Source organism: Mauremys reevesii, linkage group 1 (assembly GCF_016161935.1).
Source record: "Mauremys reevesii isolate NIE-2019 linkage group 1, ASM1616193v1, whole genome shotgun sequence".
NCBI lineage: Eukaryota > Metazoa > Chordata > Testudines > Geoemydidae > Mauremys > Mauremys reevesii.
In genome coordinates, this window is record NC_052623.1 from 167,258,552 (window position 1) to 167,277,823 (window position 19,272).

General features: G+C 56.8%; 1 pseudogene; it reads right to left on the minus strand.

Annotated features, from left to right (window-relative positions):
- Nucleotides 1-1,142: 1,142 nt before the first annotated feature.
- On the minus strand, nt 1,143-18,992 carry LOC120407502 (annotated as a pseudogene).
- Between the last annotated feature and the right edge of the window lie 280 nt (nt 18,993-19,272).

Below are 19,272 nucleotides of genomic sequence, written 5' to 3' on the forward strand. Positions count from 1 at the left end.
AGAATGCTTAAGTGGAGACACTTGAGGTGTTTACCACAAGGTAAGTAAGCACAGTCAACAGTGCACTCTTGTATGGGTTCACCAATCCTATGTTATCTCATAGTAAAACTAAAGTAGCTTATGTCCGTGATATTTATTGCTCAGAAAATCATAAGTGGCACTGTATGACAAGCTGCCTAGGCAACATCATCACAATATCTATTAGATAACACTTGATAAAAAAAAACTTTTTGGAGCAGAGAGTGTTACCCGGGGTTCTTTCAACCCAAAGCTCTTGGTAACTTTACTCTGTGCGAGGAGGTGTCAGGAAATAAATCAAGGGAGACACGGCCGTCTGACCGATAGATGGCTGGCACAAACAGGACAACACAAGAGTGCTTTCACTTAAAGCTAAACTTTACTAGTCTCAAGCACTTACACACGTCCGCAACAAGTTAGTAAAACACCCCCAACCCTTGATAATTACCAAAGCTGAGTGTGGCTCTCGAGTGACACAGCAGCAGGCTTCCGATGGTCAAATCTTCCTTCTGCCGGTGTAACCTGTGCAGCAAAGGAGGGGGCGGGGGGCGGGAATCCAACCTGCCGCCCGGCCGGAGCAGCAAAGGGGGGGGGCGGGAATCCAACCTGCCGCCCGGCCGGAGCAGCAAACGGGGGGGCGGGGGGCGGGAAACCAACCTGCCGCCCGGCCAGAGCAGTGAAGGGGGGCGGGGCACGAAACAAACCTGACTGCCGGCCAGCCAGAACAGCAACGGGAAGAAAATACAAAAAGAAAAAAAAAATACCTGCAGGGCGCCGGTGCAGGGGGACTCCCAGCCCTGCAGAGCCCGGGCAGCGGAGTGCACACCCCAGCTGGAGGGGGCGGGGCTTCCTTAAGCGGGGCGCTCGCCATGCGGGCCCTCCTGCCGCGCCGCCTGCTGGGAGGGCGCCACACTGCTCCGGTGGGCGGGCTGCCGTGCTGGGCTTGCTCGAGACCTGGCACCGCTCCCAGCAGCTCCACGCCGCTGCCCCCTACAGGGCAGCAGGAGCAGCAAACCCAAAAGAAAAAAACCTGCAGGGGCGGCGGAAGCGGCGAAGCGCAAAAAAAAAAAAAAAAAAAAAAAAAAAGGGTTTGGGCGGAATGCCGCCCCTTGGAAACTGCTGCCCTAAGCACCAGTTGCTTGCCTGGTGCCTGGAGCCGGCCCTGCTTGGAGGAGACCTAGGCTCCATGTGCAGCCCAGAATGAAGAGCTTGGCGATGGCTTTAAAGGTCAGTAACCTGGGTAAAGGCAGATGGAGAGATCCCGTTACAATAACTCTATGGAGAGCGATTGGGTCAGGAGAATCCGGGCAGAGTGGGGTGGAGCTACCGGCCCCTGCTTTCCTGTGTGGGACAGGGTTACCGTCAATGCAAACACACTGGGAATTCATTCCCATGGACCCTAGATATACTGTTCCCCTCCTGAAATCTCTCACACCCTCCGGTGCCAAGGACTCTCCAATCCAAGGCATCTGACCCTCCAGGATTGTTTTGTTGCCCTCTCACCTGTGGTCTCTGAGGGTGGACACATCTGCACTGAGAGAGGAGAGTTTGTTTCTGAGGATCCACAGGGTCAGGGAAAAGAACGTTATATTTATCTGTGGGAAGAGTGGGAAATATTTCCTGTAAAACATCCCATCTGGTGACTGCAGCCAAGGCAGAGAATGATCCCAGGGGACCGAGCCAAACACTGCAGAACCAGGGAAGGCTAATTTCTGGTGGGAATTATCCCCTCTTCTGTAATATCCCCTGGCAGCTCTCAGTCCCTCCCCATGCATGGAGCTGACAGCACAACCGGGGCTGAGATGGATCAATGGGATCACAGAGGCCAGATCCTGCTTAGAGTTCAATATGGAGCCTCTCCAGTGCAGTCAGGAGTTATTTTGGGTTTACACTGGTGTAACTGAGAGCAGGATCTGACTCAGAGATTCCAGATCCTGCCTCTAGAATATTTCCTGCCACTTCTAGGCTGTAACAAATCCTCCCCCCTGCAACTTCTCCAGGGCATAGGGAGGAATATGTAGGGACATTTGTTTCCCCCCCTGCAAAAACCATTGCAGAGTGCAGCCCTCTCCCTTCCTCGTTCCTTGGGTCATTAACTCGACTAGACCAAACTCTTCTGTCTTCACTTGGCAAAACTTCTGCTGACGTCCCTGGGAGCTGGGCCCGAGTAACGGCTGTGGGCCTGGGGATACAGCACAGGGACTCATCCCGGGACTGACCACAGCAGATGAGCCAGGTGGGACCTAACTGGGTCTTTCCTTGTGTTTTATGGGCCACGTTCCCCTCCCTACTTCACTGAAATCAATGAGGTCGCAGAGGTGAGAGAAGAATGGGGCCCTGTGGTTCTGTGAGGTACCCACCAGGATTATGGCACAGACTGGACCCAGGAAGCTCCAACGAAAGCCTCTGTCCAGGCTGAGCCAGCAGCTACAGGGAGGGAGGAAGAAGAAGGTGACTTTAATGGGATTACTGCCCTTTTTCAGCCCCAGGGGCAGAGAGGGGGTGTCACAGGGCAGCTGGATCACAAAAGCGAGATGAATCTCCGCCTGCCTGTGACATGGCCGACTCTCTTGCAGGTAGCAGGCAAATAGCCCTCCCCATGTACCTCAGCATCTCCTGCTTTCAGCCACCACATCCTCTTCCACCTCCTCACATGACCCTTTCTGGTGGATGGGCGCAGTATTGATGGAGGGCCAGACATGCAGCGGATGGACATTGGTCCAGCTGCACTGAAGGAAGTGGAGCTGCCCTGATTTACACCAGCTGAGGATCTCACCTGGGGTGTCTAGAACATGCCACGCCCTGTTTTAGTGGAGTCGCTCACTTTAGAGAGGGGATGCTCAGGGATTTGCACACAGTAAGAAGGTGCATTTGTTTCCTACCCACCAGCCCCACAAACCCAGCCTGGGACCTGGGAATCAAGGTGGGATTTTTCTGGCTTGTTCTTCTGCATCATCAGTGGGGTGAGGAGTGTAGATGTCTGACAGGGGGGCAACTCAACTATAGCGCTGGGGCAGCTTAGTATCCCTGGGGATGGGAAGGGTCCCAGGGGGAAATTCAGCTCCCAGGCAGGGCGAGCTGGGAAATCTAGGTTCAAGTCAGACCTGGGGTGAGCCAGACAAGCACATGGAAGCCACATCCCAGCTCCCCTTCGGGACGGGCGCTGCACATACTGTGTGGAAGTTCCGTAGCCACCAGGATTCATCGCTGCAGAAATAGCCACCACCCTGGGAATCCGTAGCCGAACGGGTACATGAATCTCTTCTTGAACCGGTTGGCGCAGGTGTAATTCACGACCTGCAGGTTCCAGACGGTGAGGAAGAGGTGCAGCCCCTCCAGGAACATCCAGCTGAAGCAGGCCAGGAAGAGGTAGTGTAGGAGGCCAGCAATGACAGCACACGCCACCTGGGGGAGACAGAGAGCCCAGGGACACTGCAAGGGGAAGGGAAATGCTGAGTATGGGGGAGACCTGCCGGGGGGGGGGGGGGGGTGTCACACCGGGACTCTTGTTAGCACGGCTCTCCAGGTACAGCGCTCCGTGACCCAGAGACGGCAGGTTCCTCGGTCTATGGAGGGTCCTGCGGGTGCACATTGCTGATGCAGGAAGGGAGCAGAGATCAGTGGTTAGAGCAGGACTCAGGGGATCCAGGTTCTGTTCCCAGCCCTGCCACAGAGTCCCTGGGTGACCACGGGCAAGTCACGTAGGAGAGGAATCGAGGCACAGGGAGACTGTGACATAGGGATAGAACTGGCTGAACTCCAGGGGTTGGGGACACTCAGAGCAATGTGTCCAGTGTGAAGGGGCCTAACGGGGTGGAAACATCCCCCCAGGAACCCTCCCTGTGTCCGGCACAGCCCAGAAACCAGGGAGCACAAAGGGGTTCAAAGCCACACACCCCAGCCCTGCTGCGCGTGGAGGCACAGAGCAGGGGAGAATCAGGCCGTACCTGACTGCCGGGGTGGGTCACCTGCGTGAGGAAGAGCAGGTCGGCCAGGAAGAGGCAGAGGCAGAGCTGCAGGTGGAGGGAGGTGCTGACATTGCGGATGGAGCGGCACAGGAGGAAGGTGAGGATGGCCAGGAAGAGGCACAGCAGGGAGAGGGTCAGTCCCACTTAGGTGATGATGGTCAGTGAGTAACTCTCCTGTAACACAGCAAAGGGAGAATCACCAGTGACCCCAGTCCAGCCCCCTCGGCTCCGACTCAGACTTTTCCCCAGCAAAGCCTCCAGTCGCTCCAGGGAGAGCTTTGCCCACAACTGAGTGCGGAGCTCAGGGTCCTGCCCTGTGACCCGAGTCTCACGGTGAGATACCGTCACTGCGGTGGGAGCCATTAGGACGGCGAAGCTGGAGAGATGGTCACAGCTGCAGGTGGTGTGAGTGCTGTTCGTGCGCACGGCGGTGCAGCCATCCGGAGACCAGCTGCCGCTCTCGGCCACCACTTTCCAGTAGACACAGAGAGCCTCTTCCTCCTCTTTTTTGGCCTGGAAACACAACAGAATCATCCTCATCCTCACGGGACCACAGAATGTCGTTTCTGTTATCACATGTCTATAGCAAACCCGAGGCCACTGACAGCTCCACGGCTCTCCCCAGGCAGCCCCCAGTGCCCACTGGGGCCATCCCGGTGACAGCGGAGAGAGAGCACAGATCCTGCTGCTCCAAAAGCCCAGGCCCTGCTATTGGAGCGAAAGGGAAATAAATCCTGCTAGCCGTTAGCACTATGCGGAATCTGGCACATGGCTGAGCATTTCTGACAGCATCCAGCAGAAGGCAGTGCTGTGTGCACACATACACATAGGCACCCTAACCACGTCATTACCGTATCAAAGTGTTTCATGCTGATTTCCTGAACCACAGGCTCTAGAGAAAGCGGCTTTCCAGTTATCCCAGCTCAGGCCCTGTGTCGTGGTGCGACCCCCGGTAACCTCCTCCAGTAACACAGCCCCAGTGCATCAGGAATAAGGAGGCCTCCTCTTCTCAGGACCATCCGGAGCCAGAAAGGCAGCACGGTCCAAATGCCCAGCAGGAGATTGTGCCTTCTACATACCCCTCTGGAGCTCCAGATATGGAGCAAAGTGAGAGGCTCTTCCGTCACGCACCTGTCTGTGGCGCAGGGTGAAGTTTGCGGGGCTGGAGAGGTGAACGTGGCTCCCGTCTCCGACGGCCCCACTCACCACCCTGGAGTTGAGGTGACTCTTCTCCAGCTTCCCACCAGCTGGTAGATTTCCCTCGCTGAGACGTCTCGCACTGATGATGGAGTCCAAAGTGGAGTAAGAAATAAAAGCAGCAGCCCCCAAACCTGCTGGGAGAGGAGAAAATCCCTCGTTAGGGAGCTGGGGACACAATGGCAAAGAATTAGCCGGCCGGGTGCTCAGGGGTCACAGTGAGTCTGTGGCAGCTCTGGGAATGGAACCCAGGATCCTGGGAATGGAACTGGACTGTGCCACCTCCTCCCTTGGAGCTGCCAGAAAAGTGTCCAGCTGGAAACGTTGAGCTGCAGGATGCAGCGATGAAGATACGGATTTTCTCAGCGAGACCAGGAGAGGGGCTGGCCAGGGATGAGCTTCCCCTGGTGCTGGAGGATTCGGGGCCCTGAATATGGCAGCTGAGGGTCCACGTTACGCTGGTCCCTCACATCTCTGTTTGGGGGTCTAGCTAGACTAGGGCGTCCCTGCCCTTTCCATTCTCTGGGCCCATTTCATACCAGAGACCCTCTCATGAGCCGTCTCCCCTCTGCACCCCCAACTCCTCACTGCTGGGGGCTCAAGCTGTGGGACAGCCAGGAACGAAGGTGTCAGCTCCATGGCCACAGCCTGAGAACCACTGGCTCAGCCAGCAAGGAGCACTCCAGGGCTAGAGACAGAGGCCGGGGCCGGCCTGGGGATCCATGGGAAGGGAGGGAAGAAGGGGGGAAACCCAGACTGGGGTTCAGTGCCCAGGAACCGCTCTGTGCTGTTTGGTCCCTGCGTGTCTCCATCCCCGAGATGGTACCTTGTGTAGCTGCCCCGGTAACTGTAGCACAGTGCACAACCATCATCTCCTCGTGAGCGCTCAGCGTGAAGACCTCGCTGTGCTGGCTGCAGTTCCCCGTGACGAGCCGCGTCTGGATAGCTGCGGGGGTGGGGGTGAGGAATGACAGAGCCCCTCGCTGTGAAACCACTTCCCTGGGAATCTGTCCGTTCTGGGCCAGATCCACCCCCCTCCCACTCCGTTTGGAGCCGGGGGGCTTCAGGGCTCTTTTGCACTATGGGAGGTGGAAGTTTGATCCCCCCCCGAGTTCCACTGATCACCCCTTCATCTCCCCTCCCCCCATTCTGGCTGTGTCTCACTGGGGATGCTGCATCCCCAGCAGAGGGAGTAGTCGGGGTGGGGGGAGGCGCCTGGCTCAGAGTGGCAGCCACTAGTGGTGAAATGCCAAATAATCACATTTAAACCCCTCTTGGGCATTACTGTTGCTCCTGGGGGCACTGGCGGGGCTGGGTTATATTTCCTGGTGCAGGGGCCATGCTGTTCTGTGTCTGTACTGAACACAGGCTCACATCACAATGGTATATAGGCTCTAACTTCCAGTGGATTTGGGGCACAGTGTGTAACCCCGTATCTCATGGCAGCCAGCAGGTGGCGCTGAGAGCCACACGTCCCCCCTCACCCAGAGACTCTGTTGTCACGTCCTGTGTTGTCCTCTCCGGAGACCGGAGCCCAGTGGCCAGCGCAGCCCGTTCCACGCTCTGCAGCAGGACCGTCACAGCCGACCCCACCTCCTCCTTATCTCCACCATCCCAGAGGGAGGTGCTGTTCAGGAGAGCGTTGAAATGGAGAGTCACGTTCTGGGGACAGGAAAGAAAAAGCCCTAGGAGTGAGGAGTCCAGGGGTTCAGTTCCCACGTTCCCTGTGTTCCCAGGGGGCGTCGGGCATCACAGCCAGTGCCAGTTCAGGGGGCTGCAGTGCTCGCAGAGGGGGAGCCCTTTACAAGGGAGGTCCACTGAGGCTGACTCAGAGCCCCACTGGGACCTGAAGCTAACTGGGGTTAGAACCCTTTGTCCTTCCTTCTTCACTCCTGCTCCCCAATCCCTCCATTACAGATGCCAGGGAACAACATTGTCACAAGCCCACGGCTTCCTAGGCTGTCTCTATGCTGCATCAGGCAGCTGCTCAGAAATGTCTGGCAGGGCAGGGATAGAGCCCAGATCCTGCTGCCTGAAACACTCAGGTCACTGACGGATGAGCTGAGGGAGAATCCCCATTAACTGTTAGTAGTGTAGCACCTCTGATGAACAACCACAGTTCTGAACACTAGAGGACACATATGGGTGGACAAACACAAACTTGCACTCACACAAACACCACTAGAGGGTGCATCCCCCGCTCCCTACGGCAGTGGAGGGCACAGATCTTGTCTGAGGAGTATCTACATGTCTCCCTCCCCTCCAGCGAGACACCAGGCTCTGGGGCACACACAGGGGCACTAGTCTGCAGGGCACATTCAAGGGGCGGAGCCTCTCACCTCCAGTGATAACGTCACATTCCCGTCTCCGAACATGGACATCAAAATGTCTAACGTTGAATTAAAGAAAGAGCAAAAACTGCTGCTTCTGCTGCTCCGCTTTCCCTGCAGAGAGACCCAGGGCAGAGGGTGAGTTCTGCAGCTGCTGAAGGGCGACTGACATTGGTGTTTGCCTTGTGCAGGGGCCTGATCCTGACACCCCTCATTGAGTGAATAAAGCTTTTATATCAGACGTGTCCAGGACATGTACAATGGTGCTGTTGCCACAGCGAGAGGTTCATGGGGAGAAAAGGAACAGTTTCTAGTAACGGCTGGGATACATCAAGGCTTGTTCACGTTGGTGCTGGATGCACTGACAGAAAGCAGCCAGAGAGGAGTCCCCTGGCACCTGCCTTTTACAGATGTTGTAGTGCTTGTGGAGGAGAGGAAAGAGGAAGTGAAGGAAGATGCAGAGAGACATGCAGGTGCATATTGGAAAGAAACGACATGAAAATCAGCAGAAGAAATCAGAGTACATGATCTGTAGTTTCAGTGCTCTCCTGCAGGAAGACAATGGGTGTGTAAGTCTGGGGACCAGCCACTAGCAAAGCTCCAGAAGTTTTAGAAGGTTCAATATCAATTTGCAAACACCTAGAAGATAATAAGGTGATAAGTAACAGTCAGCATGGATTTGTCAAGAATAAATCCTGTGAAATCAACCTGACAGCTTTCTTGGGCAGGGTAACAAGCCTTGTGGCTGGGGGGAAGCAGTAGATGTGCTATATCTTGACGTTAGTGAGGTTTTTGACACTGTCTCATGTGACAAACAAACTAGGGAAATACAACCTATATGGAGCCACTCTAAGATAGGTGCATAACTAGTTGGAAAACCGTTCCCAGTGAGCAGTTATCAGTGGTTCACAGTCAAGCTGGAAGGGCGTATCCAGTGGGGTCCTGCAAGGATCAGTGCAGGGTCCAGTTCTGTTCAATATCTTCAGCAGTGATTTAGATAATGGCATACAGAAAACACTTATAAAGTTTGAGGATGTTACCAAGCTGGGAGGGCTTTGAAGGATCGGACTAAAATTCAAAATGATCTGGACAAACTGGAGAAATGGTCTGAAGTAAATAGGATGAAGTTCAAGACGGACAAATGCAAAGTTCTCCATTTAGGAAGGAACAATCAGTTGCATACATACCAAATGGGAACTGACTGCTTAGGAAGGAGCACTGCGGAAAGGGATCTGGGGGTCATAGTGGATCACAAGCTAAATAAGGCCTGGTCTACACTACAAGTTTATTTCGAATTTAGCAGCGTTAAACTGAATTAATGCTGTACCCGTCCACACAACGAAGCTCTTTATTTTGAGATAACGGGCTCTTAATACCGGTATCTGTAATCCTCCCTGACGAGGGGAGTAGCGCTGAAATCGGTATTGCCATTTCGGATTAGGGTTAGTGTGGCCGCAATTCGACAGTATTGGCCTCTGGGCGGTATCCCACAGTGCACCATTGTGACCACTCTGGAGAGCAATCTGAACTCAGATGCACTGGCCAGGTAGACAGGAAAAGCCCCGTGAACTTTTGAATTTCATTTCCTGTTTGCCCAGCGTGGAGAGGTGATCAGCACAGGTAACCATGCAGTCTGAGAATTGAAAAACAGCTCCAGCATGGACTGCACGGGAGGTACTGGATCTGATCGCTGTATGGGGAGAGGATTCTGTGCTAGCAGAACTACGTTCCAAAAGACGAAATGCCAAAATGTTTGAAAAAATCTCAAAGGGCATGATGGAGAGAGGCCACAGTAGGGACTCACTACAGTGCCATGTGAAAGTTAAGGAGCTCAGACGAGCCTACCAGAAAACCAAAGAAGCAAATGGAAGGTCCGGGACAGAGCCACAGACATGCCACTTCTACGCCGAGCTGCATGCAATTGTAGGGGGAGCCGCCGCCACTACCCCACCCCGACCGTGGATTCCGAGGAGGGGGTAATCTCAGCCATGGCTGAGGATTCTGCAGATGGGGAAGGTGATGATGATGAGGAGGAGGACGAGCTTGCAGAGAGCACACAGCTCTCTGTTCTCCCCAACAACCAGGATCTTTTTCTCAGCCTGACTGAAGTAAAAGGCATTATCCCAGACCATGAAGCCATGGATCACAAGCTAAATAAGAGTCAACAGTGTAATGCTGTTGCAAAAAAACCCAAACCTCATTCTGGGATGTATTTGCATAGTAGTTCTCAAACTTTTCTACTGATGACCCCTTTCATATAGGAAACTTCTGAGTGCGACCTCCCTCATACATTAAAAACACTTTTTAAAAAATTTAACACCATTATAAATGCTGGAGGCAAAGCGGGGTTTGGGGTGGAGACTGACAGTTTGCGACCCGCCATGTAATACCCTCATGACCTCCTGAGAGGTAGCGACCTCCAGTTTGAGAACCCCTGTACTAGTAGGGGTGTTGTAAGCAAGACACAAGAAGTAATTCTTTCGCTCTACTAGAGGGATGAGGAGGATCGAGTCCCAGCGATGAAAGAAACAAACACAGAATTGCCCTGATCTTGGATTGGGGTTTACAGGGGTCACCGTAATACCAACAGCAAAGGTTTTTGTCTGGGAATTTCTGTATTGGTGGTAAAAAACACAGGGCAAAATCCCCCACAAATGAATGATGGGGTCAAACGTACCTGCAGAGAGAAATTCCTGCACGTCTCTTTGATTCCCTCGAACTCAGGGCTGGAGTTAATGCTGGGGACTTGGAGTGATGGGAAGAGAGGAGCAGACGTTAGAGTTTTCATATCAGATTTTCATATCAACTCACTCCTGCCTGGGGGAAATTCCCCTTCTCTTCCCAGCCCTGACAGCTGCTCTCTCTGCACATGAAAGTCCTGCGCTGCCAATAGTTTAACATGTGGCTGCTACAAAACTCCCTCCCTTCCTCCCCGTCTCACTCTGTCTCTCTCTCCTCTCCATTTAGACTCTGCTTTGCCTGTCCCTCCTGCTCCCGTCTCTGAGGCTTTTTGCCATGTTTCCATCTGCTCTGCAGAGAGACCTGCTGGGTACAGACACCTCCACCCACTGGGGGGAACCCACCTTTCCACATGCCTTAGCCCCACTGCACTGCCGACCAGGAGCTGCCCAAGGTAAGTGCCACCTGAGCCCCCTCTGGCACCCAAACTCCCTCCCAGAGCCTGTATCCCACTCCCCCTCCTGCACCCCAACCCCTACCTGAGCCCTGAGCCCCCTCCCAGAGTCCCCCCCCGCACTCCAACCCCATTCCCCAAGCTTGACCTGGAGCCTGCACCCCCTCCCACACCCCAACCCCCTGCCCCAGCCTGGGGAGAATGAGTGAGGGTGGGAGAGAGCGAGCGAGAGGGAGAGGGATGGAGTAGGCGGTGCAGGGGCCTCGGAGAAGGGGCAGGGAAGGGTGTTTGGGTTCGTGTGATTAGACAGTTGGCAGCCCCAGGGAAGAGATACCTGGCCCCTGGCAGCCCTGCTCACCCCTCCCCGGCCTGGCCCTGGTGTAATCCCGGCCTGGCCCTGGAACAGCCCCTGCTCCGCTCCCAGAGCCAGACCTGGGCTCGCTGGTGCCTGTGGCTCTGAGACAACCGGAAACACCCCAGTGGACGGACAGGCTGGGCTGGGGAAGGGGAGGGCCTGGAGGCTGAGCCCTCCCTGGCCAGGGCTGAGACCCAGAGGGACCCCGTCCATGGGGGGCAGGGGGCTGGTGCACCATCCCAGACCAGTTCCCAGCTCCCTGCCCCCTTGGGCAAGACCTCTGCCTGTGTAATCCCAGACCCTGCCCAGCCCCCCCCCAGGTGCCCCCTCCATGCCCCCCGTGGCAGGACCCACCTTGGCACAGGGTCGTGTTCCTGTTGGAGGGGACGTAGCCGGCCCGGCACTCACACCAGTAGCTCCCGATGGTGTTGATACACGTGGCCTTGGAGCCGCAGATATCTTGGGTCTTGTTGCACTCGTCGATGTCTGAGAGGGGAAAGCGGGAGAGGGGGTCACACACAGCACGGCTGGGGGCTCACTGGGGGCGAATGACCATGGAGGCACCCCCCACCCATTGCAGGGAGCGTGGTCTGTCAGTCAGTCTGTCTGCTCCATCTACCCCCCCCATTCTATTCTCCTTTCTTCCCTGCTATTTGCAGGGCCCCAATCCCTGCAGCACAACCCCTCCCCCACCCCCAGATCAGGGGCCCAACCTTTTCCAGACCAGGCCCCTGCGATCCCCTCCCTGCACCAGCCCTGGCAGAGCGGGGTTAAGGGGGGGGGCGCTCAGCCAGTTAAGCTGCAAAGGGGAAGTGACTCAGCTGCGTGCAGGGCGCTGGCTAGAAGGAAGCTTGCCTGGGAGGGGACAGGTGGAGCTTCTCTACAGCCTGAGGGCTGGGCCCAGTGGTGGGGGCCTGAGGCGAGGGGGGCTAGGAAGGCCCGAGGGGGGGCTAGGAGCCCCGGAGGAAGGGTTCTGCTATCAGGCATAGGAGAGAGGGATCTGATTTGAAAGGCTCCCCCAGAATGGGGATCACAGCGTGACCTGGCCAGACGGTTGAGACACGAGGCAGCCATGACTCCAGGAGCTGCAATGGTGGAAGAGAGGATTCTTCCATTGTAAGTGCAGGACTCTGCACTTGTCATTGTTGAAACTCATCAGATTTCTTTTGGTCCAATCCTCTAATTTGTCTAGGTCCCCCTGTATCCTATCCCTACCCTCCAGCGTATCTACCACTCCTCCCAGTTTAGTGTCATCCGCAAACTTGCTGAGAGTGCAGTCCACACCATCCTCCAGATCATTAATGAATGGAAGAGAAGAAAGGGGGCGCTGAACTGGAGCTAGTCGCCAGAAGGGGGCGCCAAGCTCAGCGTTACAGACCCCAGCCCGATGGGTCCTCTCCCCGTTCGGGATACACCCAGCCCTGCCCCTCCCCTGGAGCACTAGGAGAAGGGTGGGTGGGCTGCGCCCAGGGGAGTGCAGGGGAATTGGGTGATGTCCCTTTAAACTAGAATCACGTGACTCCGGGAGGTGGGGCTTTAAGGCAACGCCATGCATTAGTAACACTGCAGAAAAGCCAGAAACATCATGCCTTTGCCACGACTGTTTCCAGCTCCCATTATACCTGTGCAGATCTTAGACGTATCCTTTTGAATCTTCCCAAATCCCTCTCTACATTTACACATGTAACTCCCTGGCATGTTGATGCAGTTCCCGTGGGGCTCACAGATTGTGGCATTTCGCTGGCACTCGTCAATGTCTGTAAGGGGAGAGAAAGCGCTGGGTCAGGCTGATCTAGGAGCTGGACCTTGGGCACTGGGATGATGCTGCTGGGGGATAATCCGGGCATCCGACATGCACCGTGCGCTGGGGAGACGGGGCTGGTTAGAGCCAGGAGTTCAGTGACTGGGTCAGTGAACGGGAGCAAGTGACTATTGTCCGGAATGAGCTGCTCCAGCTGGGAAGGGAAACGCAGCCCTGCCAGGACACGCGCCTGCTGCTTCCTAAAGCTCCCAAGCGGATCTGGTGATGCCCAGTGCCGCAATATCAGTTCGGACGGCAATGCCTGAATGAGCCGCCCGCCCCTGGAGGGGACAAGTGGGGAGCTGCTTTGGAGGAAGGGGATAGAGACTAACATGAGGGCTGGTCTAATGCCTGGATATCAGTCAATGGGGTGACCTCCTCTGCAACCCACCAGCTGCCCTGGACACCCCCTTGCACACAGGCCAGTGCAGAACCAGAGGGGTTCAGAGACAGGCAATGAGAATGATCAGGGACCTGGAAAAACCCTCTGCGGAGAGAGATTGAACAGACTGGGACTGTCACCTTAGAGTGAACGTAAGAGGGGACGTGTTAAGAGTCTATAAATGCCTGACGGGGATAGAGAAGGGAGATGGGGAGCTTCTGTTCTCCCCACCTCATAACACAAGAGCAAGGGCCAGTCAGGGAAGTGAGAAGAGGGGAAATTCGGAACTGAGCCAAAGAAAGGCTGTTTGGTGCAATGTGCGATTAACCTGTGGAACTCCTCACCACAAGAGTCACTGAATTTAGGAAGTTTCAAGGAGCGACTGGACATTCCTATGGATGATGAGAACAGCCAGAGGGATCATAGTTAAAGGGCACAAACGTTTGGGAAGAGAGAGAAAACCTCCTGCTTTGGGGCTTCAGCCCAGCTGAGTGTTAGAGACCAGGAAGTGAGGGCAGATTATCCCCCGGCTGCCACTTCAGGGCTCTTCCACCATCCTCTGCAGCATCTGGTTTTGGCTCGTTGGAGCCGGGATACCAGGCTAGATGGGCCTCAGGTCCCTCTGATCCCGTCTGTACTGTGCAGGTGCCAGCGTTACTTGTGTCTCAGCCTAACTGGCAGCACGGTTTTGCCTCTTCAGAAGCTGAGCTGCTCCCGGGGCACTGAACCCTGTCAGAACCTACCGGCTGCATCCTGCCAAGTGCTGCCTCCTCCGCCCCTCGACCCTGTGACACTCGCGGGTTCTCCTGACAGCACCAAGGCGGCTCCGCGTTTCCAGAACCTGCTTTATTCCGGAACCGACGTACAATCGGGTTCTGTCCCCGAAGGCTTCCAAGAGCCCATGCGGGAGGGAACAGAGCTTCCAGCGTCCTTATCCATCCCGTCCTGGTGCCATTGGGATGTTTATAGCGGGTAGCGCCGCAGCCGGGGCCCCGTGGTGCCAGGTGCTGTACACACATCCAGCCACAGCACAGCCGCTGCTCCAAAGCGCTTTCCCCAGCTCGGACGCTCTGTCTGCTGGAGAAGGGGGGCCATGCGCTGGGTTCTCGGTTGTGCAGACAGAGCTCTCCCCTCCCTTGGGCTCACGGGTGTCCCGCGGCTTCCAAAAACGCTCGGAGTTGCAGGGAGCTCTGAGATTGGGTGTTCCCCGCTGTTACACGGGGAAATTGAGGGTAACAGCTCCTGTGGAATCGCTCACCGTCCGGACACTCTGCTCTGGAATAATCAGTGCGCTTCCAAAGAGAACAGCGATCGCCATCAATCCCCCCGGGGACAAGCCCTAGGGATTCTCCACACGGCTCCCGATACCAGCTATCCTTGTACAATCCCCGGGGCGCTGGCTGAGATACCTGCAGTGCTGATTTCTTCTTGTGCCTAGACCCGCCCCAGGGCACTGGCTGGGGTGATCCCATGCGACCTGGGGCTGGCGCAGGAACGGCTGGGCGAGGTCTCTGCCAGGGAAGCGTTTGAACCAATGGGCTCCTGAGTTCTCCCAGTGCTACGGCCTGGTGCTCTGCGCCCCCCCAAACGGGGGTGTAACGGGCGGTTTCCATGGGAACGGCCGGCTGGGACTTGACACAAGCTCTAACTACCGGCTGAACGTCGCAAACAAGGGCCTGGAACACCCCGGCCCCTTCTCCAGTCAGGCCGCCCTGGCTGCCTATGGGGGCATAATGGCCCCCTTGGGAAACACCCTCCCACCCAGGGGCTGTCAGTGTGGGGCTGGAAAAGGCTCTGCTCCCAGCCCTGAGGGAGGGGGCAGATTGGGGGCGTGGCCAGGGTGCCCTGCGCTGGGGCTATTCCCTGCTCCCCAGGCCCATAGGGGGCAGAGCGCACTGTGCTGTACGTGGACCATACACGAGGCCCCTTCCCAGGCTCAGGGGCACTAACAGCCTGGATTCTGTGGGCTGGCAGCAGCGAGGGCTCCACCCGCCTTCCCAGAGCCTCCCTGCAAACTTAGGGGTTTAGTCCCAATGCAAACACTGAGGTAGGGGAGATCCTGCCCCCACATGCTGGGGCAGAGGTTGAGGGTCACGGCTGATCACAGCCCCGGTTAGTGGATCAGGTGTCTTTGCTGAAGTCCTTAGCAGCCTCTCGCACAGCACCAGCCCTGGAATGAGCTCAGGGGTGTGTCTATGGAGGGGAGACAGAGATTGGAGGACAGAGCAGGGTGCGGTGGGAGCCAGGGGAGAGCTCACCCTGGCAGCTGTTCTGACTCGCGTGTGTGAACTTGGCTTTCCCAGAGCTGGGCTCGTAGCCATCGATGCAGCTGCAGTAGTAACTCCCAGGCATGTTGGTGTAGTGTGCGCTGCGTCCGCAGTCTGGCAGGCTCGGCTCCACACACTCGTTAATATCTGTAACGCAAGAGGGGACGCTCTGTACAGTCCTGGCAGGGAGAAGTTCCCCGTATCACCCTCCCTCCAGCCCCCCGCACTGAGCTGGGTGAGGGAACCCAGGTGACCGGGGTCCTGATTGGTTAGTGATTAAGGGCCTGATTCTCAGTTACCCATTTCTGCTGCTAGAATGTCAGAAACAGCCCCCCCCCCGAGCCTCCTGTCACAGGTACGGGGGGTTCGGCCCCACAAACACCCAGATCCCCCATGTAAGGGGAGAGTGGGGAGACATCCCCCTGGGGTTCCAGGCTCCCTGTGTGTGTGTGACAAACTGCCTCACCTCTGTCCCCCGCTCCTTAAATCCCTGCGAGTGGGGGGAGGGAAAGGGGGAGTACAGCCAGGGCTGCCCCATTCTGCTCCCATTAGGACCCAGGCTGGGATTCAGATGGGTCAGTGTGATGGGCCCCCCCCACCCTGTGCCCCATTCACAGAGCCCAACACTCCTGGCTCCTGCTGCTCACTCTGGAGGCCCCGGTTCGATCCCCAGGAGGGCGGCCCTCACCCATGCTGCTGCCCCCCTCATTCCCCAGCCGGGCTGAGCACCCCCAACAGGCCCTGGAGTCAGTGGAGTCGGCTGCTCTGGCCCTTAATGCCCTGCTCTGTCCCAGCTCCCCCCGGACAACGTGGGAGCCCCGTTACCATCACAGGTCTCCATTGTGTCGATGAAGAAGCGATTCCCATGTGGCTGGTATCCATCCAGGCAGGTGCAGTGGGTGCTGTTCACACACTTGGCGTCTGCTGGGCACAGCATATGGCTGTTGCAGTCCCCAGTGGTACCTGCAGGGGCGGGAACAGCTGGGCAGGGTCAGCCAGTGCAGAGCGGCTCCCCCCCCACACACAGGGGGATCGACTCCTTTCACACGCCCCATTCGCTGATTTTCATCCCTGGGAGCCTGGCAAACAGCTCCGACGCCATCCACCGCCTGCCACACGCTGCCCTCGGCTGCACAGGAGGCCTTGGCTCCCCGGGGTGCCCCCGGCACAGACAGGCAGAGCCGCCGGAGCCGGGCGTCGCTTCAAGTGAAACTTTTTTGATCTCACCCGATTTTCTTCCTTTCATCATTACTCTCATTAACGTCAATTTCAAACTGAAACCTCGCTTCAAACTGGAAAATGGGATTTTTTAGTTTTGAAAATTATTCCATCCCCCCGCCCCCCACGCAATTTTTTCCCTGAGTAAAACCAAACATTCCCCTGAACCAAATCGGCCTGCCCGGCTCTGCTCTGGATTGACTGAAAGTGGAATTGGGCGCAGGGCTAGATTGGATACTGAGCTGTCTTCCATGACCCAGACTGTGACCTGCCTACGGGAGCTCCTGGATCCATTAGCTGCCTGGTGTTTGGGGCTCCGCTGGGATCCGTCCCTCTGACCAGCCCAAGGGGAAGGATCCCAGCGCAGCTCAGCCGGCTGCAGGTCTTGGGGTGGGAGCAGACGGAGCAGGGTGGGTGCAGCACTGGGGGACCCCAGATGGTCAATGGGAATTTGCCCAAATCCCATCTTGGGATTCACAGCAGAGCTGGACTCGGGGCGCAGAGTCCTGATCCCAAACACTCCCCAGTTGGGCACGTGGGTCCCAGGTTTCAGTTCAGCCTGATTTTGGGGGGGGCACAAACAAAAGCCACTTCTAACGTCTGCGCCATCAGGGGCTACAAAGGTTACCTGCCCCTCACTCCAGCCCCCAATGTAGAGCCCTGGGCCCCAGGGTCTATTCTCTGCTGGCCACGGGGCTGGGAAGGGAAGGGGAGGGCTACACAGGGGCCTTCTTCTCTTCCCTGCACGCACCCACCGTGCTCTGTAAACCCACCCCAAGACGCCCATGCCAAGGGGCTGCTCCCGGCTCCCCAGACCCCTGACTCTGCTCTCCTCCCACAAGGGAAAGGGGCCGGAGGGGGCGGAGGCCGGAGACCCCGGGCAGCCGGGAGCGCTGGGGAAGGTTAGCCAGGAGGAGTTGGCCTTACCTTGTATGCCATGATTCTGGGCCACGGTGCCCCACAGGCACAGGGCGATGCAGAGCCCTGGAAGGCAGAGACAGGGAGAGGCCCCTGGGCAGATGGTAACCACCACTCAGCTGCACACACCCCCAGCCGCCCCAGTCCTGCCAATCCTGGGCCAATGGCCAGTCAGGGCCACGTCGATGGTGGAATTAAAAATGCAGAAACCTGGTGCTCTGGGAAATCAGCCCCAGCTGGGATCCCTGGTCATATTTTTAACTGGTTCCAGTTGGGAACTGGGATTTTGGCCATGGCACCTGGGTCTTTTATTGTGTGTATGAGCAACAAAGACCAGGAGCCCCCATTGTCAGGGCTGGATTTATACTTAGGGCGCCCCTAGGCACGGGGGCTCAGTGGTCGTCCCCCCCACCCCCGCCTTGGAGCTCCGGGGGCCCTGCAGCCTGGAGGCAGCCGGGAGTTGAGGGGTTCCCCTGCTGCTAAGTTCTTCACCACCACAGGCGGCGAGGGAATCCCACCACTTTTAACTTTTAGGTACCCTGCCGCCCAGTGCGCCTCCGCCCAGCACCCCCACCCCCTCTGCCCAGAGCTGCCCCATGAACTCCCCCAGAGACCCGCTCTCCCAAGCCCTGCCCCCGGCCCGCACTCACTGGCCCCCCCGGGAGGTGACACTGTCTGCTGGGCAGAGGGAGGAGCGCTCCAGCAGCAGGGGTGTGTGGGGCCGTCTCCCCCTCAGCCGGCCCTGCCCCCTGCTGGGGCCCAGGAGCGGCAAAATTTGAATTTTTAAGTGCCTCATAGAACGCCGGCGTCCCTAGGCACGTGCCTTCTGTGCCTAATTGGAAATCCAGCCCTGCCCATTGTGCCGGGATGTGCCCAGAGCCCACCAGCTCTTCCCCAAAGGTGGGTGAAAGGGCTTGAGCGTACCCCACAGGGAGGAATTCCCAAGTGCTCCTTCCTGAGTTCAAAGGGGGTTTTTTGCATTTGGGTGGTGGCAGCGTTTACCAAGCCAAGGTCAGAGAAAAGCTGTACCCTTGAGGGTGTAATACAAGCCTGGAGTGGCAAATATTAATTTTTAAAATCCTTGCGAGCCCCGACTTCCTGCACTTGAGGTGCCAGAGTTGGGACTCAGCCTGACACCATCTTTGACCTCTCCATGCTCTGGTCTCATACTGAGTCTAAGACCGCAGGTACGCACTCAGGGTGGCCAGTTCTTCCTGCCTCCACGGTGACACTTCTATTTCTAGCAGAGGAGAGCTAGCGTGACTGCCTTCAGCTGGAACATTCACCTTCCAGCCCCAGTGCAGACAGACCTGTGGGCCCCCCAGACTCTCCTAGCCCCACCCGAGTTCGTCCCATGGACTTTGTTCCACTCACCCAATGAATACACATCACCTCGGGTTCCCATGGTGGCTCAGACGCTGTCAGGGCAGGTCAAGATCTGAGGATTCTGAGCTTTGCAGACTCCTTATCTTTGAGAAATTAGACAGGAAGCCAAGTCAACTCATGTCCTGTTGCATTATATTGTATCAACCCACAGCACTGCACTGTGCACACAGGAAAGCACTGTCTTCTCAGCACACCCTGCTCTCCTTTCTTCTGCCCTACCACTGCTCCCCGACCCATAAGCATTTACTTTCCTGAGTACCTATGGGGAAAACTGACCACAGTGCAGAGGACTTAGCACC